This window comes from Pleurodeles waltl, chromosome 3_1 (genome assembly GCF_031143425.1).
Source record: "Pleurodeles waltl isolate 20211129_DDA chromosome 3_1, aPleWal1.hap1.20221129, whole genome shotgun sequence".
Lineage (NCBI taxonomy): Eukaryota > Metazoa > Chordata > Amphibia > Caudata > Salamandridae > Pleurodeles > Pleurodeles waltl.
Genome location: NC_090440.1, coordinates 1,754,231,265 through 1,754,251,146, shown reverse-complemented (window position 1 = coordinate 1,754,251,146; position 19,882 = coordinate 1,754,231,265). Strand labels below are relative to the sequence as shown.

General features: G+C 40.8%; 1 protein-coding gene across 1 annotated transcript in view; it reads left to right on the top strand.

The window, feature by feature from the left end:
* Nucleotides 1–19,882, top strand: part of ADARB1 (adenosine deaminase RNA specific B1) — a 770,933-nt gene that overhangs the window by 131,222 nt on the left and 619,829 nt on the right. The window contains exon 2 of the mRNA XM_069225700.1: nt 5,279–5,323. The gene's annotated coding sequence lies outside the window, so the exon portion shown is untranslated. The remainder of the gene's footprint in view (nt 1–5,278; nt 5,324–19,882) is intronic.

The window sequence follows — 19,882 nt, the reverse complement described above, 5'->3', positions numbered from 1 at the left end:
TGAAATTTAGATCACTTTAATTACTTTTCCTCAAAGTAGCGCTACCCCCCCAACCCCCACCACCACCACCATTCGCTGCACCAACACAGCATCGTTTTTGTTTTAAAGGGAAAATGACCACATCAAAGCAAAACCAATATCCTATCAATTGCATTGGAAACAAAACTGCAAACAATTTAACATCAGGCCTAGTTCTTTCAACTGTAGATGTTCATAAAACCGCAGTCTTTGATACAGAGGCTTCATCAGCTATTTCACACATACACATACACATTATTTAAACTAACAATAAATCAGGCAGAGTTTGTCTTCTTTATACAAAAATGCAGATGTGGCATCAATTTTTGTCAATGGTCAGCCTTTCAAATAAAATTACTATTTAACTAACCACAGTCATTCTGCCTTGTTCCATGTCATCCTCGGTTGCTCCAAATAATAACTCTGGGAACTTGTACTTTCTATCGTTACTTGATAGGCTCAGAACATTCATAATTCAGTGACATCACATGCTAGAAACATTGTGTCGGATTTGTAAAGGTGTCATCCAGTGAAAATAGATTAAGCTTCATCTGTTCCTCAATCTTGCATTTACCAACAATAAGGGTTGTGGACTGTCTTTGTTTAGTGATGACTCTTTGGATTGTAAAAATCTATTGTGACATCACTCATGAATGGCCCCTTAAAATATTTCTAATACAGTTCTCAATTATTATGAGTGGGATCAGCTTCCTCAAACCCTACTGAGAGTGCAGTTTCCTTTCCAATAGTGTCTTCATCTGTTCAGGAATAGAATATAATGCTAGATCTTTCCTAATGTTAACCTCCTGATCCGATTGTAGAAAATACATGGAAATAATATTTCTTTTGGGAGAAGTTGGGCTATTATGAACATGTATTTGGAAAAATAAAATCACTCAACTGGATGACAAGTTTGTATTCTAAACTTGTGACTTCCGGCTTCCCAAAAACATTTGTGCAGCACTCCCATTTCTGAGAAATGCCTAGTTTCTCTGGTAATGGAAACAACCAAAGACAGCAGAATGATAGAGATGGAAATGGGCATAGAAGCTGTGGCCATTGTCGAGCCTTAGCCCAGATGCAAGCCTGATTTTAAAGTTGAATAGCTTTCCTCTCCTCAACACTCCGGTAAGAGAATGGATCCCTGATAATTGCCAATCTTGGCATTTACTGGTTGCAGAGTGTACGCTTACTGGGTGCAAAGTGCAGTAAAATCTATAGCAGTGACATCATGGAACTAACTCCTGCAACACCTAGAAGGAGATACTTGCCATGCTACTAAAAGGATGCTAAAGGAAAAGAAGCCAAGCACAAGAGAGTGAATTACTGTTTCTACGAAGGGCAAAAGTAAAAACTTTAGGATGATGTAGAGTTTTACATTAAAAGTGTTCGTTTCTTAAATCTTTCTTTCCTGCTTGCTCGGTATACAGTAATTGCTGTACAGTGTGTGATTGCCATGCGACATGGCCTGCTTTGACTGAAAACCATGCAAGTTAAGTTTTGGAAACTGTTTTTTAAAGCACCAACATTGGATTCTACAACAGTTTAAACTTATGTTTTTTTCTGACTTTCACATTAAATGCTGGCTTTACATATAGCCAAAATGTCCACTGTCTGCCATAGTCTTTTTCCATAACAATTCTTATTATTTAATTAAGGGTAAAGTTATAAATTTTGCAGTTAACAGTAATGTTACTCTATTATTCTTACCATTACACTATGTTTCTATTTTTTAGATTTCTTCTAGATTTCTGCGGCCTTTCTAAGTTGACATGAGAACAGAGCTCAAATCCACTTTTGTAAATCATAAGACTGTCAGAATCCTTTCATGTGCTTTACCTCCTACTCAGGGAGCTCTTTAAAAGTTTTCCTGCGCTTATGATGACCTGTGGATTAAACACCTATCGGCTGAAACCTTGAGTTTTCTCAAAGTGGAGTGTATTGTAACAGACATGACCATAGAATCTACCTTAGATTATTGAGTTCTCCTCCCACTTGCTCTGTGCTTCTCCTTATTATTTACTGCAGTGGTTTTAATGTATTCATAGATTGTACATCACACACACACACACACACACACACACACACACACACACAGTAAAGCACTGAGTAGTGCTTTTTTAAATCACTCGTTTTGGAACATTTGAGGGACTCCATTTTTTCTAACAATAAAATGCTTCGTTTTGTTTGAATCTGAGTTTTTGTTTTACAGTACAAAAATAATGTAAACAACGTATAAAACAGTATACATTTAACAGCAGAGCTCTTCACAGTCAAAAAAGTATGTTGTCCTATACAGATTTCACCAACAGTGCTGTTAGGAGACTAGTACATTACCCCTTGTGTAAAGACAAACAAAGGGGGGCTAACAGGTTTATTATTGGTAATTTTGCTAACAGATTCAGTGGATATATATGTTATATAACAGCAACAGAACAGAATTGATAACATAAGAAACCATACGATTGCGAGGCCCGTATTCCATACCCAACAAAGACAACACCAAACACTCATAACTGTACCAAGAATAATGCCTTATTGAGGCCTCGTGGGAGTTCATGTGTGTAGTGTGTATCAGTGCACAGTGGTAATAAATGACTGATGAATTGCAATGGTTGGTGCGTTGTCCATACCTCTCTATGGTATGTCGGTGCCGCCGTCTGCATTCTCTGGGGAGTTAATTGAAGTTCAGATAAGATGACATCCCAGTGAGTGGCAATATGGTGTTTTCGTAATCTCAGATTATTTTACCTTTTGTAGGGGGACCACTTTCTGTCTGAGCCCCATTGAGCGTATTCAGGCAGCAAATGGATGGGGAGCCAGGCACTTCACTCTGTGAGTAATAAGTTGCTTGGCTACTATTAGTTTCAAATCTAGGAAATGGGAAGTGGCTTTGTATTTCTTGTGCCTGCGGAATAATCACAGGAGACATATTTCCAATTTATGCAGATCTGGTCACCCAGTGCTTGTGGATAAACAGGACATGATATTCAAACAGTAGCTATGCAAACATGGACAAGTCCATAGTGTGAGGAAAGTCCGCATTTATTAGACTGCAGCAAGGGCAAGTGGCGTTGGCTCTGTGGTAGTAACAATATATGTTGGCAAGAGTGAGATGCGCCCTATGTACAATGTACAGTTGAATGAGTTTGAAATGGGTGTTTTGGTGCACTTGTCTTTGGCTCTCCAACAGGGCATCCCATTCCTTGTCTGTGCAAGGACATGCTAATTACTGAATACTCTCTCAGTGACGCCATAGGGCTGTTAGTTGGCGGGGCAGTGTGGCTACGGAGCAAGTCACCAAACCAGTGTATGAGGCATCTGCCCCTCCCCATCCTGTGAAGATGCTGGATTGTGAGGAGGGTGCATAGTTAATTTGCTATATCCCCCATCAGGTCCCCAAGGAAGCAGTCAATGAGTTATAGAGTAAAAAGTGGCCTGGAGGTAGTCCATCCACCTCCATCAATATCTTGAACTGTGCCAAGGCCCCGTCCCAATACAGGTCACCCAACGTGTGTATGCCATAAAGCCAACACAGCTACCAGGGTGAATCTGGCATTCCTTGGCGTACCGAGCAGCATCCTCCCTTGTGTGTTGGGGAATGTGAGTCTAGTGAGGTGGAGACATCTACGAAAGCAGCAATAGGCCACTCCCAGCAACAGGGAATTGGGTGGTCGTGTTCATGAGCGGGAGTGTAACAGATGGAGGATAGTGGGCAAGTCCCAGGCCAGTAGATTTGTGGCTGTGTCCGACTGGTGTAAGCCAGCCAGCCATTTAGTGACTCATTGAGTTTGAGAGGCAAGTTAATACTACTCGAAGTGCCGCACAGCAAGCCCGCTCTCATCTAAGGGTAAGCAGAGCTTCACCAGGGCTACCCTGCATCTCAATTTGTGCCAAATGAAGTCTTGTATCTGTCGAGCAAGGTAGTGAAAAAGCACAGCTGGGATGTAAAGAGGGAACAATAAAATGCTTTATATTGAATTTGAAGTCCATCTCTTTGGTCATGTTTAGCATAGTTGCTTAGAATAAGACTGTTGCTTAGCTGATTTATGGTGTTCGATGTTGCTAGTTACAATGAATCAGGTGAAATCTTTGTTTTTGTTATGGTACATGCCCTGGTTCTGCTCTGAAATATAGGATAGCATTACTCTTTTACACTCTTTAATCAAAACACTATTTTTTCAGGGATAGTTGTCCCATGTCCTCATCGGTCGCTCCAAATTATAATTCGGAGAACTTGTACTTTCAATCACTAAATCATAGAATTACGAATTCTCTGAGCCTTTGACATCACATGCTAACATTGTATGGGATTTGTAAAGGTATCATCCAGTGAAAATAGAGGAGGCTTGACCTCTTATTCAATCTTTCATCATCTACAATCACCAACAATAATCGTTGTGGACTGTCTTTGTTTAATGGTGACCCATTGGTTTGTAAAATCTTTTGTGCCATCCCTCACTAAATGCCCCCTTAAAATATTTCTCATACGGTTCTCTATTGTTTTGAGTCGAATTTGCTTCCTCAAACCATACTGAGAGTGTATGTAGTTTGTGTTCCAGTAGCTTCTCCTGTTCAGGAATAGTTTAAAATGTTAAATCTTTCCTAATGTTTACCTCCTGGTGAAAAAGATCCTTATCTGATTCCAAGCGTCCAAGTTTAGGGAAGATCCCGTGTGGGAGAAGAAAATTCCTTACCCCCATAACAATTCTCTGGTGTAGGCCTGCTTGATAGATTCAATTGCTGGCCCTCCTTCCAGGTGAGGTGTAAAATTTGATAATGTCTTGCTTTATTGTTTGAGAGTCTAAACATACCTTTTGTAACCTGAGCTGAGACTGACAGACTGAAACACAATTAGCTTTTTGTGCTAGAATGCTAAAAGAGCTATGATGGTAATATCTTCATTTTGGTTTTTTTACCACTGCATCTTGATGTGAATGTATATCGGAAATAACACAGCTGTAGAACTGGAGTTGCATTTAAGTTTAAGTAACTTTTTCCTATCTTTCCAAGATTCACTCTTGCGTTTAACTTACAGATACCAAATGATCTGCTTAATGTTTGCACAATTGAGTGTCACAGTACATTTAGACCGGTAGCACAGCTGTTGTGAACCGCTCATTGTATCCACCCATATACTATTGAAGTCATTCTGTAAGTGCATTTCATGGGTATTTATGAAAGGGCTATGCTCAGTTGGTGGTTTGCTGTATTGTTTAAATGAAGTTGTGTTCTGATCATCTGCTTTTGTTTCTTTCAGATTCTATACATTCATCAAGACTGTGGAAGTGTATCGTGAACAAAGGTACAGTCGATATCCTAAAACTGATCGGAAACGTTCTTTCAAAAATAATCATGAGTGACTGTACACTGAGTGAATTCACTAAATTGGATTTAAGTGTGTGCCACGTACCATTGGGGAATAAATAATGTATTTTGGTGATATGCATTTCTCTGCATCCCTGGCCTTTAACTGGATCAATCAACCTGTGCCATTACTTTGGCTTGGAATGTCTTAATCATTTGCCTGTGAAGTGGGACCAAAGATAATTCAATGTAATGTATGTAAATTAGTATTATGCATTTTTTCATCCATGTAGCCAGCTCTGTCTGTACTGCTCTGTCATCCTGGGCTGGATTTCACATTATTGAAGTATCAATGAAAAGTGCATTTAGTGGTAGTAGGTGTGGCAGAGCTGTCAATCTCTGGAAAGTTGTTGCATTTAGTGTCGCCCACCTCTTTTTTTTGCCTTGCTAAAGTACTTTCAGGACTCTCAGCCCACCAGTGCAGAAAAACATTATGGAATATGAAATATATAGATGTCTAGTCCTTCATCACAGCAAGTAAAATAATGTCATTTGTACAGTTCATTTCTCCCATGAGTATGTTAACAATGCTTTTGTGACATAATTTGTTCAAATTGCTCTTCGTTGACTCTCTGACTTTTATGTAGTTTCTTTTGGGGAAAAACACTTTTGATGGCTTACTTTATTGGCATCTTCCAATCTGTGGTCCAGCAACGCAATGGGATCTTAATCTTGTTCTAACCTCTCTTGCAACATTGTGAGATTAAGACTTCTTTCCGTTGTGACTTGAAAAACAGCCATTCTGGCTGCATTAATCTCTGCCAGGATTGCTGAGCTTCATGCCCCCCTCACCCCCCCCCCCCCCCCCCAAGTAGCTGTTACATTGTCTTTCACACAAAAAAGTGTTCCGTAACTCTTATTTCTAAAACCTTTACTATAGTTCCACTTTAACCAAGAAGTTAGTCTTTCTGTTTTTCAACCAAGACCACATACCTACCCCCTGAGAAAATATTTTGCATTCCTGTTGCCTTTAGAACTCTGAAATTGTATTTGTACAATACTAATTACTAAAGGATTCCAACTCATTTATTTTGGAGATAGTCAACCTACCTCATGGCATTGCAGTAAAAGTGCATATTGCCAAGTTGTAATTGTGTGTCTGATATTACCAATTGGGAGTTAAGCCACATTGTCAAATGTGTGCTCTTTTCATGACACCATGCTAAACAGTGGAGTCTTTTCCAAACTAATCCTCTTAAAACTGGTTCTGAGAAATGTGATCTTATGATCAAATCCTTTTGTGAGCTCTGGATTCAAATGAAAAGGGTATAGAACATGGCTACAGAGTAATACTGTTGCTTTTATAGTGATTAATTTTCTCTTAGTCCTTACTTTCCCTTCTTCACAAAAGTACACCAATCTCTCCCCTGAGTAAGCCTGACTTTTTAGAAAAAGTGTGTAGGAACTGGACTGTAGCGTTAGAGACTCAAGTGGCCTTGGTGGCATTTTGCTAAAAAATGTCTCTTTACTTTTAATATTGTGCTGGTTTTTTGCCAAGTCCACTTCCTTCTGAATCTTGTTACTGTGGTGGAGAAAGCTGCTACAGCTCCCCTGCACCCCCAGGTCTCTTGCCGCTCCCCATTTGCCTGTCCCCATGCAGCTCCCCATTCTCCTGTCTCAATTCAGCTCCCCATTCTGTCACCCCTTACAACTCCCTGTTCTTCTAATTTCTCCTTCCCATTTGCTCCTCTTTTCTGCATCTTCTGTTCTTCATGGCAATCATATTAATGCCTGCGGTGATCCTGGACCTTTCTGTAAAGCCATTCCTCCATGGACCTTACATTGTAGAATGTCATTATCCATGGTTTCACCCAAGATCACATCCATGGAAGTCTATAAGAAATGTTATTTTTCTCCTGAATGTCCATGATTATGCTATAGAATGTGTAAACTGCTTTGAGTTTACCATCTGTCATCTATAATCCCTTTAAATATTGTGCACATGAAGGTAAACATGCAGATTTATGGGCTTACATTATGTGTAGATAAAAGGGAGCTTGTTCCTTTGAGTCTAGGGTGCACTCCATCCCACAATGTAATCTTTTCTTGTGAATTGTAGGATCTACAGTAATAGTACTAAAGGCTTGAATAGAGTAGCAAGCTAATAGTATAGTATGGGTCTGTTAAATTGTAGAAGGAAAACAAAAAAACTTAATTAGTTCATTGTACAGACATGGACTTCATTTAAAAAGTTGTCTAAATGTTTTCTGTCCAACTTTTGCCTCTACTTGAGCATTTGCCTCCAGGAAATTGTGTCTAGTAAAGTAAAAGTATGGTTCTTTTCCATGTAGCTGCTTTACAGATGCCATAGATAGACGTATGTCTAACCCAGACAGTGGTTGCAGCTTTTCTTGTGGAATGGACCTTGAGACTACTAGGGAGCGCTAGAAAGCTTATAAGCACATGCTACTATGCATCTGGTAATCAATTGTTTAGAAGTAGCCAGACCTTGCCTCACAAGTAATTGTTCAGTTTTTTTTATTTCCTGAGTCTTAGCTGAATAAAAATGTAAAACCCTCCTATCTTGAAAATGGAGAGTCTTCTCTGTTGGTGATGAGTTGCCATTGAGCGATCGTTTGACTGGAAATAGCTGGGGTCGAGCCCTGCGAAAATGTCCTCTACAACTTTTTTGTTTAGTACCCATTTGTGATTTTCATCATAATGTCAAAATCCACCTCTTGATTCCAAGTCCCTAGGATATGAATTGCTGTGAGTGATAGACCCCTGGCCTGGGTCCAGTGCCTCATGGTTTGAGCCTGGAAGGATAACTGTCTTGATCTTGTTCCTCCCTGTATGTTGGCATTATGTTTTTTAATGGTATTGTCTGATTAATCAAAGGACATGTTGATCCAAAGATAGAAAAAGGTGCACTGCTTTTGATTCCAGAAGATTGATGTGATAGCCCTTTACTCTGGTTGCTCATAGACCTTAAACTCTCATATTATTCATGTGCACCCCCAAACTCTTCCAATACTTACTGAGGGGCATTCCTGGTCAGCATTGTTTTTTTCTTTTAAAAAGGAACTTCAACTAGTAAATTCTGAGTTTTGCACCAACATACTAGAAAGTTCAGTGCTGATATTGTGAGATGGATGGGGTCTTCTTAATTGTCTCTTTTCTGAGACTATAGATCTTTGAGGCACTGGTGGAAAAGGTTCATTAAGAGTCTCTTCCATTTGGAACTGTCAATGTGCAAGATGATGGGAGTGATGCAACTTGAAGAGTTATATGATTGCTGGTATGTCTCAGAGCCACACATTTCTTGCAAATAGATTATACATTCTCCTCTAAATTATAGTTTTGTTTAAAGTGGCTACCTTTGCGCCCACATTATTCATGCATTTATCTATAACCTAGTGGCAGTCGCCACTAGGTAGTTATAGTTAGGACCTAGTTTCTATAGAAAAAGCGCTTGTTTTTTTACCTTGCCTATATCTTTGACGGCGTAAGACGAATCTTCACAAAATTTTCTAAAAGAACACGCCGCTCATTTCGGCTGCTGTCTGGAAAGCTTCAGGGTGATCCGTCAAGCGGGGGCTGAGAAAAAAAAAAAAGGGGAGGGTGCCCAAAACGTTTTTCTCCATGTTAATTTCCATTTGGATTGTGAACAGGACTAGAGTCCGAACCACTGGACAGGTTTACACCAAATGTGGCAGAAGCCTAGCTCTTGGTCCAGAAAGCAACCTTTTTGTGATCTGGTGCTAATCCATTCAGTGGTTTTTGAAATATTGACGAAAAGCCAAATTTGTATAAATAGGGATGTGGAGATCTGATCGGCTGCCAACACCTCAACAACGAAGTGTTGGCAGCCATCGTAGGGCTCAGCTTCAGCTGAGTCCCTGAAAAAATTGTAAAAATAAGAAAAGGAGCTAGGGTAGGGACGGAAACCCTGACCCTTTAGTTATGGTGCGCTGGTCCCAGAGGGATTCTTAACTTCCACCCACCCCCACACAAAAAAGCATTAAAAAAAAAAAAAATTGCTGCATATCTGCAACGGGGTCGCAAATTTGCACAAGAGTGGAAAACAAGCTATAAGTGCCCTAAGGTAACTATAACACACACCCTCACCACATACACTGCTAATTACCCCACAAATCCTGGCACTCTTGACATCTTTGATAATATTGTAATATTTGCGTTAAACTTTTTGATGAAAAAACTGCGTGGCAGGTGCGCAAGTAATAGTTACCTTACCACATGAGTTATAGTTACCTGAGATAAGTCCAACTATAAGAGTTACATTTCTAAGGTTTTGTACATTTAAAATGTGAGAAGCTATAAAGTTCCTGTGCCCTTTGTTTTTTTTGTTTTTAATTCTATTTCCTTGCTCTAACGTCCCTGTAACCTTTGTTTTTTTCAGTGGAAAAAAATAAATATATATATATATATATATATATATATATATATATATATATATATATGTTTCAGTCAGGTACTGTACTGACATCGCTGTTGGTTTGCTCCTTTTGATCTGGCATCCCAATTTGGTTAACAGCCTTGCTGTTTTTCAGAAATCCTTTGCTGCTTATGACCGAGAGTCTGCTTTCATCAGCCAGTTATCGAGGTAGGGATAAACAAATGCCTCCTTCTCTCTTAGATAAGTTGCGACTACTACCATTCACTTTGAGGAAATTTGTATGGCTGATTTCAGGCCGATCGGCAGCACTGCGTATAGATTATGATCGTTTCCTACTAGGAAGCTCAGATATATCCAGTGTGGTTGTGAACTGGGGTGTGAAAATACTCATCTTGCAGATCTGTGGTGCAAAGCCAGAATGCCTTATTTACAAATGGGTAGATTTGACGCGAGCTATCTGAATTTTTCACTGGTGATAAATTTGTTTATGAACTGTGGATCTAAAAATGGATTGATATTGTTTTGCTGTGATTTTCCTTAGTGTCAGGAAATGTATGTTATAAACTGCTGTCTTTTATTGGTATGATGGCAAGTTTTCTATTGCTCAGTTTTGTAGTAAAAGAAATGAGTTTCAACTTGCATTAAGGACAGATAATGCTTGGATAAGAGTTTTGGTGAATAGAAACGGATTGAGTAACTTCTTTGAATAATGTTTAGAACCCATCTGTCCATAGTTATGAGTTTCCTCTCTTCCGAGAAGGAAGTCACCGCTCCCCCTACAGGTCTAGGTGTTGAGCCATCATTGTGCCTTTACTGAAATAATTCTCGCTCTTGAACAAGATGTTTTAGGGGGAGTGGTATTTTGCTTCTTGTTCCATTTTTGATAATATCTTTGCAGCTGATTCTGATGTTGCGAAGGCGGCTGTTTTGGCCATTTTGGGGTTTGCAAAATCCCACCTGTATTTTGGTGTGTACTGTTCAAGATTTGTTTTCCATTCTTACAGAGCCACAGTCTTTAGGTTTTCCACTTTGTTCTAAGCGTCTCATCTTCCGAGTGTTGTCCGAAGTGGACCATATGGTAAATTTGCAATATTTAGTTGCGCCTCAGGTTTGAAGGAGCATAGTCACAACCGTTGTTACTTTAAGAGGGAGATAACGTGCCAACAGGCAGTTGTTGAATGTTCAACTGAATCTACTGCTGCACTGATAACCTGATCCTGGGGATCCCTCACTGCTGCTTGTTCTCCTGCGTCCACCACCCTCCTGTTTTCTTTGGGAAACGAAAAGCAACCTACACAAAGAACTTCTTGGTGAATTCCGACTTCTGTTAACTTTTCACAAATGTATAACCTTCTGGGTTCACCCTGGGCAGAGAGGAAGCTTTGGGGAGGTGGAGCCTCTCTGGTTAAGGTCATTAGCTAAAGAGCTCTGATACTCTTCTGGAGTGTTAAACTTTGAAATAGCTAAGAGCTGCGGGAAAGCCTTCGTTTGGAGTGCTTCCAAGACCTGCAGTGCCTTTGCTCCCGAGTTGAGGGATGGTTTTGCTAATGCTTTATTAAGAGGTATGCCTACAAAGGACACTTATTCTACTAAGAAACCGGTTCATATATATCCGACCTGCTTGTGTACTTCACCCTATTAGCTAGCATTGTTTTATCTATTATTATGAAAATATACCTGTACATTTGTGCATTTTTGATTACCGAAACAGGGCTTCAAGAGGGATGGGTCCCTGTAGGTCTCACACCCAGCAGTAATTAAAAACTAACTTTAGAACGGGGAGCTATATTCGTGTCCTTAACTCTAAAAGGCAAAGACGTGGTCGATTTCTCAAACAGTGACCTTAAAAAAACATTCACGTAAAGCATGTCAGTGCAGTAGCTCCAGTTTACATTTAATGTTTTACTGAATTCCCTGTTTTTCTGTACTTTTATTGAGGCATATTAATCTTGTATACATGTACTGTGAACTGTGTTTGTCTGGAGTTGCCCACGATGGGGAGCTGAAGGCAGTGTAAGGTTCTTGCTGTGCCTGCCAGTGGGGCCTGTTGGTGTTCAGACTGCATGCTCATCCAGTCATTGGCCTCTCCTGAGAGATCACAGACCAGTGAGTACATGCACCACTTGTAACTGTGACCATACATGAATGTGTGGGGAAGAAGTACAAAGGTGAAGGTGTTGAAATATTGCCAGTTTCAAAGTAAAAGGAAACTAAGAGCTTAACGTTGTATGTGTGTGGAAGAGGTAGTAAAATGAAGGAGAGAATCAAAAGAATGTATGGAAGAAAGAAATGAGGTGTGAAATTTGCAGATAGAGGATTTCAGAATAATAATAAAAGGTGAGTGTCAGAGAGAGCCTGCTGAGGAAAGTGGGGTTAAGGGGATAGCAGGAGTGAGTGTGCCAATTTAAAGACCACTGCCCTTTCCACTAAACTCAGTAATGTTTAAATTCGTCTCATACTTTTGAAACTGAAGCATTTTCAATTCTAATTGTTCACAACAATATCATTGTTACTCATTTATAGAATAATGCTAACAAGCATTGACAAAAGCTAATAGGCTTAGCTTGTTTCAGGTGCTTGTTCTTTATTTAATGTTTTTTAATTGAATCATAGAAGGCTCACTGAGAGGCACTAAAATACTAGTTAGGTGGCACATTAAGTGAAGCACATAATTTTCGTTCACATGTTTAAGCCTCTCCATTATTTGCACAGGCCACGCTTCTTGGAAAAGATTCATAGGTTTACTTTTTACCTTTTTTTTAAATCATACTTAAAGTCCTTACTGTAACTGTTCTATTCATCCTTGTGCAATATAATTGTGGATTCTACTTTACTCAGCAGTGAGTCGCTTGTAAAGTGCTCTCACACCCTGGATATGATTTGGGGAACAGAAAATGAGTAATATATGGAATAAAGTAGCCTTCCTGTACATTATAAGGATGTTGCAAGTCACCAAGTTGTTCAGTTCCCATTTGGAGGAATGAAGCCGAAGGCAGAACTCCTTTAAAAGTCATGAGAATCCGAGATGACTTGCAATACCCTTAAAATGGATTACAGATAATGTTCTTCTTTTTAATGCATGGTCACAACAGCACCCTTCCCTCAACCGCTTTAAATCATTTGCCATGATCTTTCATAGGAAATAACCAATATGGTTGCCTAACTTGACGATTAAAAGTATACCTGTATTCTTGTACAAAATTGAACGTAAAAGCGTCTGTTAACACTTTGTTGCAAAGTGATGTGAGAATCGGTTTAATGCAAGTCATATTAAAAATATGCGTCTCGCAGTGTGTAGATAAATTCAAAGAGATTTGTCCTGTAATATCCTTTAGTGTACAAAGAAATAAACATAATACCATCAATATTGCGTTTCTGAACATCATTGTTCGTTAGAAGAAAAGAAAAGGTGGAAAACAAAAGGGCAGTAGTCATTTTCGCTGCTTTGTTTAACCTGCAGCTGTAATAATGCTGAGTGGACGTGGCTTTCACCTGGGGTGCAGGCCTTACCAGGTCACAACCCCACTGTAATAATTTAGTACAGATGAGGATCAGCTTTGTAATTTCTTTTTTACAGGTGACTAGAGATTTTCGAAGTACCCTGTAATGGGGAAATTAGAGATAGGGTTGTATTTTGCGATATTAAGCTTCAATGTATTACAGATTAATTAATAGCGATTTACAAAAAAGATTACATTCACTCCCCTTAAGGATAGGACTTTCAGTTGGGGGACAGCTGTTCTAAAAGATGTTTATTCTTTGCGACAGGAAGCAAGTGCCTGAGAATTACTTTTGTGATGATTTTTATTTGTGCTTTTATAGAGGAAAATTGAAGTCTACATACAGACTAACATGGAATATAAGGCAGCGCTATCTCTTCTCTGCTTTTTTTCCCCTTTGTGCAGTTGCTTTTGTGTATACTGATTCAGTGTGACACATTACACTATTTGAACATTATTATCAAGGTTTTGCCTTTTAGAATTGCTCTTCAGATTGACTATGACTGTTTTTCTTAATGCCCGTCTTCGGTTCAAGTGCTAACAATAGTCTAGTCAAGAGTTGTTGTAGAGCTCATGGCTACCCTAAGGCCTCCCAGTGCTAGAACAGACCTTTCAGTTCGTCAGATCACCGCAGCGTCGAAAATTAGTTCCTAAACAACCAAGTTTTCAGGGCTTTACAAAAAGAAAGTCCATCCTCCAATTTTCGTATCTCTGAGGGTATGGTGTTCCAGAGTTTGGGAGCTAAGCAGGCTGTTGAACAGCCACCCCATTGAAATCTGTGGCTCTTGGGGTCATTCAACAGATGTGCCGAGGAGGATCTGAGGTACCTCCCAGGCATGTATGGGGACGCTGGAGGTCTTAACAATAAGGAGCCTTTTTTGTTGAGTGCGCTATGCATAGTGCATAAGGTCTTAAATTGCACTTGTCGCTCCACCAGGGGCAAGTGTAGTTCTTCTAGAGCCTTTTTGGTGGACTGATATCTCGGGATGTTCATAAGGTGCTGGGCAGTGGCGTTCTGGACAACCTGCAACCTTCTAAACACATATTGAGGTGAGCTGAGGTACAGAACATTCCCGTAGTCCAGGCAGAATAACACAAGGACCTAACAATTAATCTTCTAGCTGTGAGAGGGAGATGATTAAGGACCTTCCTCACCAGTCTCGGGATACCAAAGCAGCTTTCAGCAAGCTTTTTAGGTTGGAGCACCATCATGAGGCTATAGTCCAGCCACATCCCAAGGCTCTTTATCAGCATTTTGGGCTAGGAAGCCCACTCTGGCAGTTCAGCATGGGATTCAAGACGTGGTCACAGAGATTGTTGCCCAGCAGCATAACCTCCATCTTGTCTTTGTTGAGTTACAATTAGCAGTTATCCAGATGGATGGCTACTTCCTGAAGGTATGGGGCCAGGGGTGGGTGGCTTGAGCTGAGGTCGGGCGAGATTGACATGACCAGCTGGGTGTCGTCTGCATAAGGAACCAATGACCACCCCGAAAGAGCCTGTTTCAGCCGGGGTACATATAAAGGTTAAAAAAAAAAAAAAAAAGTAGAACGGGGGGGAAGAGGCAGCAACCCCTGAAGTACCCCACAGCTATAAGGAAGACTGGTAGAGTAGCAGGGCTGATATACAACCTGGAAAGCTCTGCTCTCCAAAATGGAGGAAAGCCATTTTAGTGCTCTGCCATCAGTACCTACATATGATATTCTTGGAAAAGGTGTAGAATAATCTACCGTATAAAAGGCAGCACTGAGATCTAAAAGAATAATGTCCGCCGAACCTCCTTGATCCAGCAGTCATCTAAGTTTTTAAACCACAGCCAGAAAGGCTCTTTCTGCACTGTGCTGTGGTCGGAACCCCATTTGGGTGGGGTGATGGACTTAATTGTACTCAAGGAAGGCAGAGAGATATTTATTTACATTTTGTTTCTATGAGCTCGTAGGCTCCTGGAAGGAGGGAGACCAGCCTGTAATTACTCAGTCAGAGGGGGGTTGGCGTGAGGTCAGATTTTTTTTTTTAAAGTGGTTTGATTACTGCCCGCTTCCATTGAGTGGGGTCCTACCCCCTAGTAAGAGAAAGATTTAGTAGATCTGTCAGGCATCATTCAAACCCTGGGTGGAGGATTTGAAACTGGCATTGTCTTATGGGGATCCTGATCTTAGTGTGTTCAAATGGTTGGTTAAACAACTCAAGGTGAGATTGGGAAAGTCTGTAAGATTGCCTTCTAGTTGGTCTAACAGGGGCTTTCCAGATAGTCAACCATATTTGACCTCTCTGGGAAAGAGGAGTAAATATCCATTATCTTCTTTTGGAAGAAGAGTTCCAGGTTATTACTATGCGAAACACAGGCTTCCAGAGTAGGCCTGGTTGGTTTAGGCTTGGTGATTCCTTTGAGGATCCGAAAGATCCCTTTGTTTGTTTTTGTGACAAAGTAAGAGCCTTGGGACACTATTGTTTTGGCATGATAAAACCTTATGGCTTTCCTATACCTGAATTTGCTAGCCTCGTCATAGGACCTTTTCCAGCTTCTTCCCAAACACAAGCTTCCTTTTCAGAGCCACTAGATGGGCAGTAAACCAGGGGGATTTGTTGCTCCACTGGGCATTCTTATGCCACTTTGCCGGCAAAACAGTGTCCAAGGAGTTGGTGATCCACTCATTAAACCTGTGAATAATCAGGGTCATTTGATCGGATAAATCTGGTCTTGTTGCCTCCAGGGCAGTTGACCAGCTTTCAAGGTACAATTTGGGCCAGCATCGTTCCAGAATCGTTCCAGCTGACTAACTGGAGGACCAGGAACAAGTGGGAAAGGAAGGTGTAAGGAGATCGGGATAGGAAGTGGTCTGTCTAAGTTAAAGGTAAGGGGTTCTAGATCTGGAGATTGGAAATATTGTTAAATACAAGGTCAATAGTACACCCCTTCTTGTGAGTTGGGCCATACACCAATTTCATTAGCTGTAGGGAGGCAAGGTCAAGTGTCACCCACATGTATATTGAAGTCATCAAGCAGGGTGAAGTTCGCCCTATCTATGGTTAGGCCTACGGTCACTTCGGAGATGGCCTGAAGAAAGTGATCAAATGGATCAGGTGGTCTATACAGAAGTATTCCAGAGAGAGTGAAAGTGGTGCTTAGTGTCAGAAAAAGGAGCAGGCTCTCCCAATTCTGAATATCAAGGGACGGGGTCCAGGGCTTGGACGACATCAGGGCCGGCATCCTCATGTAGCTAAGTCTTGGTGATGAACAACGCATGTAGTTTTGACTCTGTATGTGTCTTGATAATTGTTTGGAAAGTACTGCATTGACTTTTTTTTTTTGGGCAGTATTCATCACTGTGTGTGTGTGTGTGTGTGTGTATATAATTTTTTTTTTTTTTTTTGGGGGGTGGGGGGGATTGTCGTTCCACTCTCTGAACTGAATTATAGCTCCAGGGATCCCATCCCCTGGCATCAAATCTTTTCTTTTTGGGTGGATGAAGGGGAGGTGGGGAAGTGTTGCGCCACTTTCCAAGCTGTACTATGCCATAGGTGACCCTGTCCCACTGGGCTCGAGTATGGTTCCCCATGGTGGGAGCATACTTGTATCCGGCTCCTGCCAGCACCCAAGATTGGTGCTGGCTGGGGAGTCGGCAGGGTCCTTTGGGCTCCCCCAGGGACACCAGCATATATGGACATGTGGGGGCCCCAGATGGGCACTCACAAAAAGTAGATTAAGCTGCTCCAATCAGGGGAGCGGGTGGACACCATAGGGCTTCCACTGTAGCCTCCAACAAATTAAAGGTATATGAGTGCCTCAGGTGATCACCGGGGCACACACAACAAAATACAAATTGTCCGTCTTCACCAGGGAAGCCAGCTGGGGCTCCCCTTGTGGCCCCAACTTAGTTTGAAGCTGTGGGTGCCTCAGGTGAGCAGCAGGGCACCCACAGGAAAAAATAAAAATGCCAGTTTCTGCCAGCACTCATTTGGTTGCTGGCGGTGGAACTGGCAAGGACCATAGAGGTCTTGTGGCTAGCCTCATAAACGCCTACATTTGGCATGTTGTGGGTACTGCCCATAAAAAAAGAAAAGATTAATAAATTAGTGGCAGTAGCGGCTCGTTGATTATTCACTGCCCTGTGCAAGGAGCATGCCATTAGGCATTTCTAAATTATATTTCTTCTTCTTGATGATGCCCTTGGAAGGGGCAGGAGCACAACCAAGCATTTTTTTAATGTTGTGAGTGGGCTGCAGGGTGTGCAGTTGCTCCCCAGCAACACAAAAAAGCAGATCTAACCACATTTTTTAAAGCACTCCGAGCAGGAGCTGCATGCTGTTCAGCTGGAGTGCAAGGACCCCTTGTGTTGGGTTATACGGCTGCATTTTGTGGCCTGGAAATGATACAAGAAAGACTCAGATATTGTTTTTTTTTATGTTATCTTTTTGGGGAAAAAACACTTTTATTAATTAAAAATTGCAATGTGTGAATTTATAAAATCTACACTTGATTATAATTATTGGTGACTTTTGACAAACAACAGACTATCTCTTTAAAATTAAAGGTCTGACTGTTCCCCCCCCTTTTTTTTTTTTATATATACCTACTCTACAGTTTCATGTCTTCACAGAAATCTTCTAGTGCAGAAGCAGTTCAGGGATTTTGTTAAGTGTTTCACCGAAGGATTGTCTTTATGGAAAACAGATGCACCTTTGTCCTATTTTGGAGCTGAAGGAAATGGATAGTTATTAACTGAAAATGTTTCAAAAATAGAAATAATGAGGTTGGTCCTTGTCAGAGTAAATTGATAGTAAATCCTGAGGCCTAGTATAAGCCTGATAGATGCATTAGGCGTATCTCTCATGTGGATTTTGTCATAATATGATGATATGATGAAGCTTTATGCTATGCCTAGTATAATAAACTCTTGTTTGGAGAGCATCTCGTCAGCCAGGCATGTTTTAAAAACCCAGCTCAGTGAACGGTAAAGAGAAAATGGAAAGGCTTATGTACCTGCTGTTGAAATATTATGATGAAAGTTTTCTTGTATAGCGCTCTACCGCTCTTGGTACAGCTTATCGGAGTTTTAAACTTTAATTACAGAACATTCCCTTGTCTATGACTTAGAATGTGAGCCAATAAGTCAAGTAGTTTTGAAGGCTTTCCAGAAATGGAGGCATCTGTCAAGCATTTGAATCATAGGGAGGTGCTCATATGGAGAAGAGTTCCTTAAGAGGCTTTTGCTATTTTTGGTAACTAAACAAAGCCTGTTAGTGAAATTCAAGTGCTCCTTCTGGGGCTTCTTATGAGAAAAATGACTGCTAAGAAATTCTAGATCCTTACCTCAACCCTTAGTTAGGCTAATTTGCAGGAGTGTGGAGTCCTAATCATCAAAGACCTATTTGGGCTAAAGGACAGTAGGCTTTTGTGTATTTGTCCACTTGACAAGTAGTCCCAAAGCCCTGAAACATATTCCCTTTGGCTGCCAATTTACAGTGTGTAATTTGAATATAAAGCCTTTACTACTAGGTTAGGCGCGCCAACGAAATGCAGTGCGTGAAAGGCCGCTTGCATTACCAGTAGAGATTTCAGTATAAAAACACATATTTAAGCTTGCAAAATCTGTCAAATAATGTATTAACATTTACTATTTATTTTCTAAATTGATGTGGGATTTTTCTTGTGTTGTTTTCACTTTATTACTGTTTGTGGGATGCATTACTACTTTACACAATGCCTCAAAGTTAAGCCTGGCTGGTTTTGGGGTGAGCTACCAGAAGGTTAAGCACTGGTCAATTTAGTAACTTGTGGTACACCCTGATGGGGATTGTGGCTTTTGCTTGAACAGAGGGCCCTCCCCGACCCCCATTTAACCAACAACCCAGTTTCTTCCAGTCCTATTTTAAAAACTAAGCTAAAAATCTTTCAATCTTTTTTCTAGCCTTTGGCACTTTCCTAAGTACAGGTGGGAATTTAAGGATTTATTCCCACCGAGGTCTGAAAAGTTTAGCCTGGCCTATATAGTGAAATATCTTTGGGTTTTATTTCACTGTGAGGGCATACCACCTCCATTATGTTGTGTGCCATATTTTTATATATTTCACCTTCCAGTTTGACTGGTGACTTAGATACTTTCCCAAAGACAGTGTGTTCCTCCCCACTGGGTTCATCCCCATCCACGCCCCCCCACCTCCACGGAAAGTGTTTCTTTTACTGCAGTAATCCGCATTCTGCCTCATCCCCCTAAGGATGAGGACAGGTTTCTGCAGGTGGATCCCAAAAGAGCTCTTTGCTTTTACATTGAGTGCATGAAAGAAAGTGGTTGGTGAACAGTTTTTTGGCTTTGCCGCTGGTGAGAAGGAGATAAGAAGCTAGACTTGTCTAGCTCAATCGTCCTATGCAGAGAGACATATTATGCCTTGGCTGAAGAGAAACCTTCTGAGACCACTCAAGTCCATTCCATTCCATCACAGTTACGACTGCCATATCGGAATTTGCCACTGGTTTTCCTGCATTGGATATCTGCTAGGCTGCTTGAAGGGTTGCATACACACTTTCACCAAGCATTACTGTGTTGGCAGTCAAGAGGACTATTTCACCTGCTCCATCCTGTGTTGTGTAGCCATTTTAGTTATAGTTCCATGCACGTTATTTTAGCAAACTAGGCCT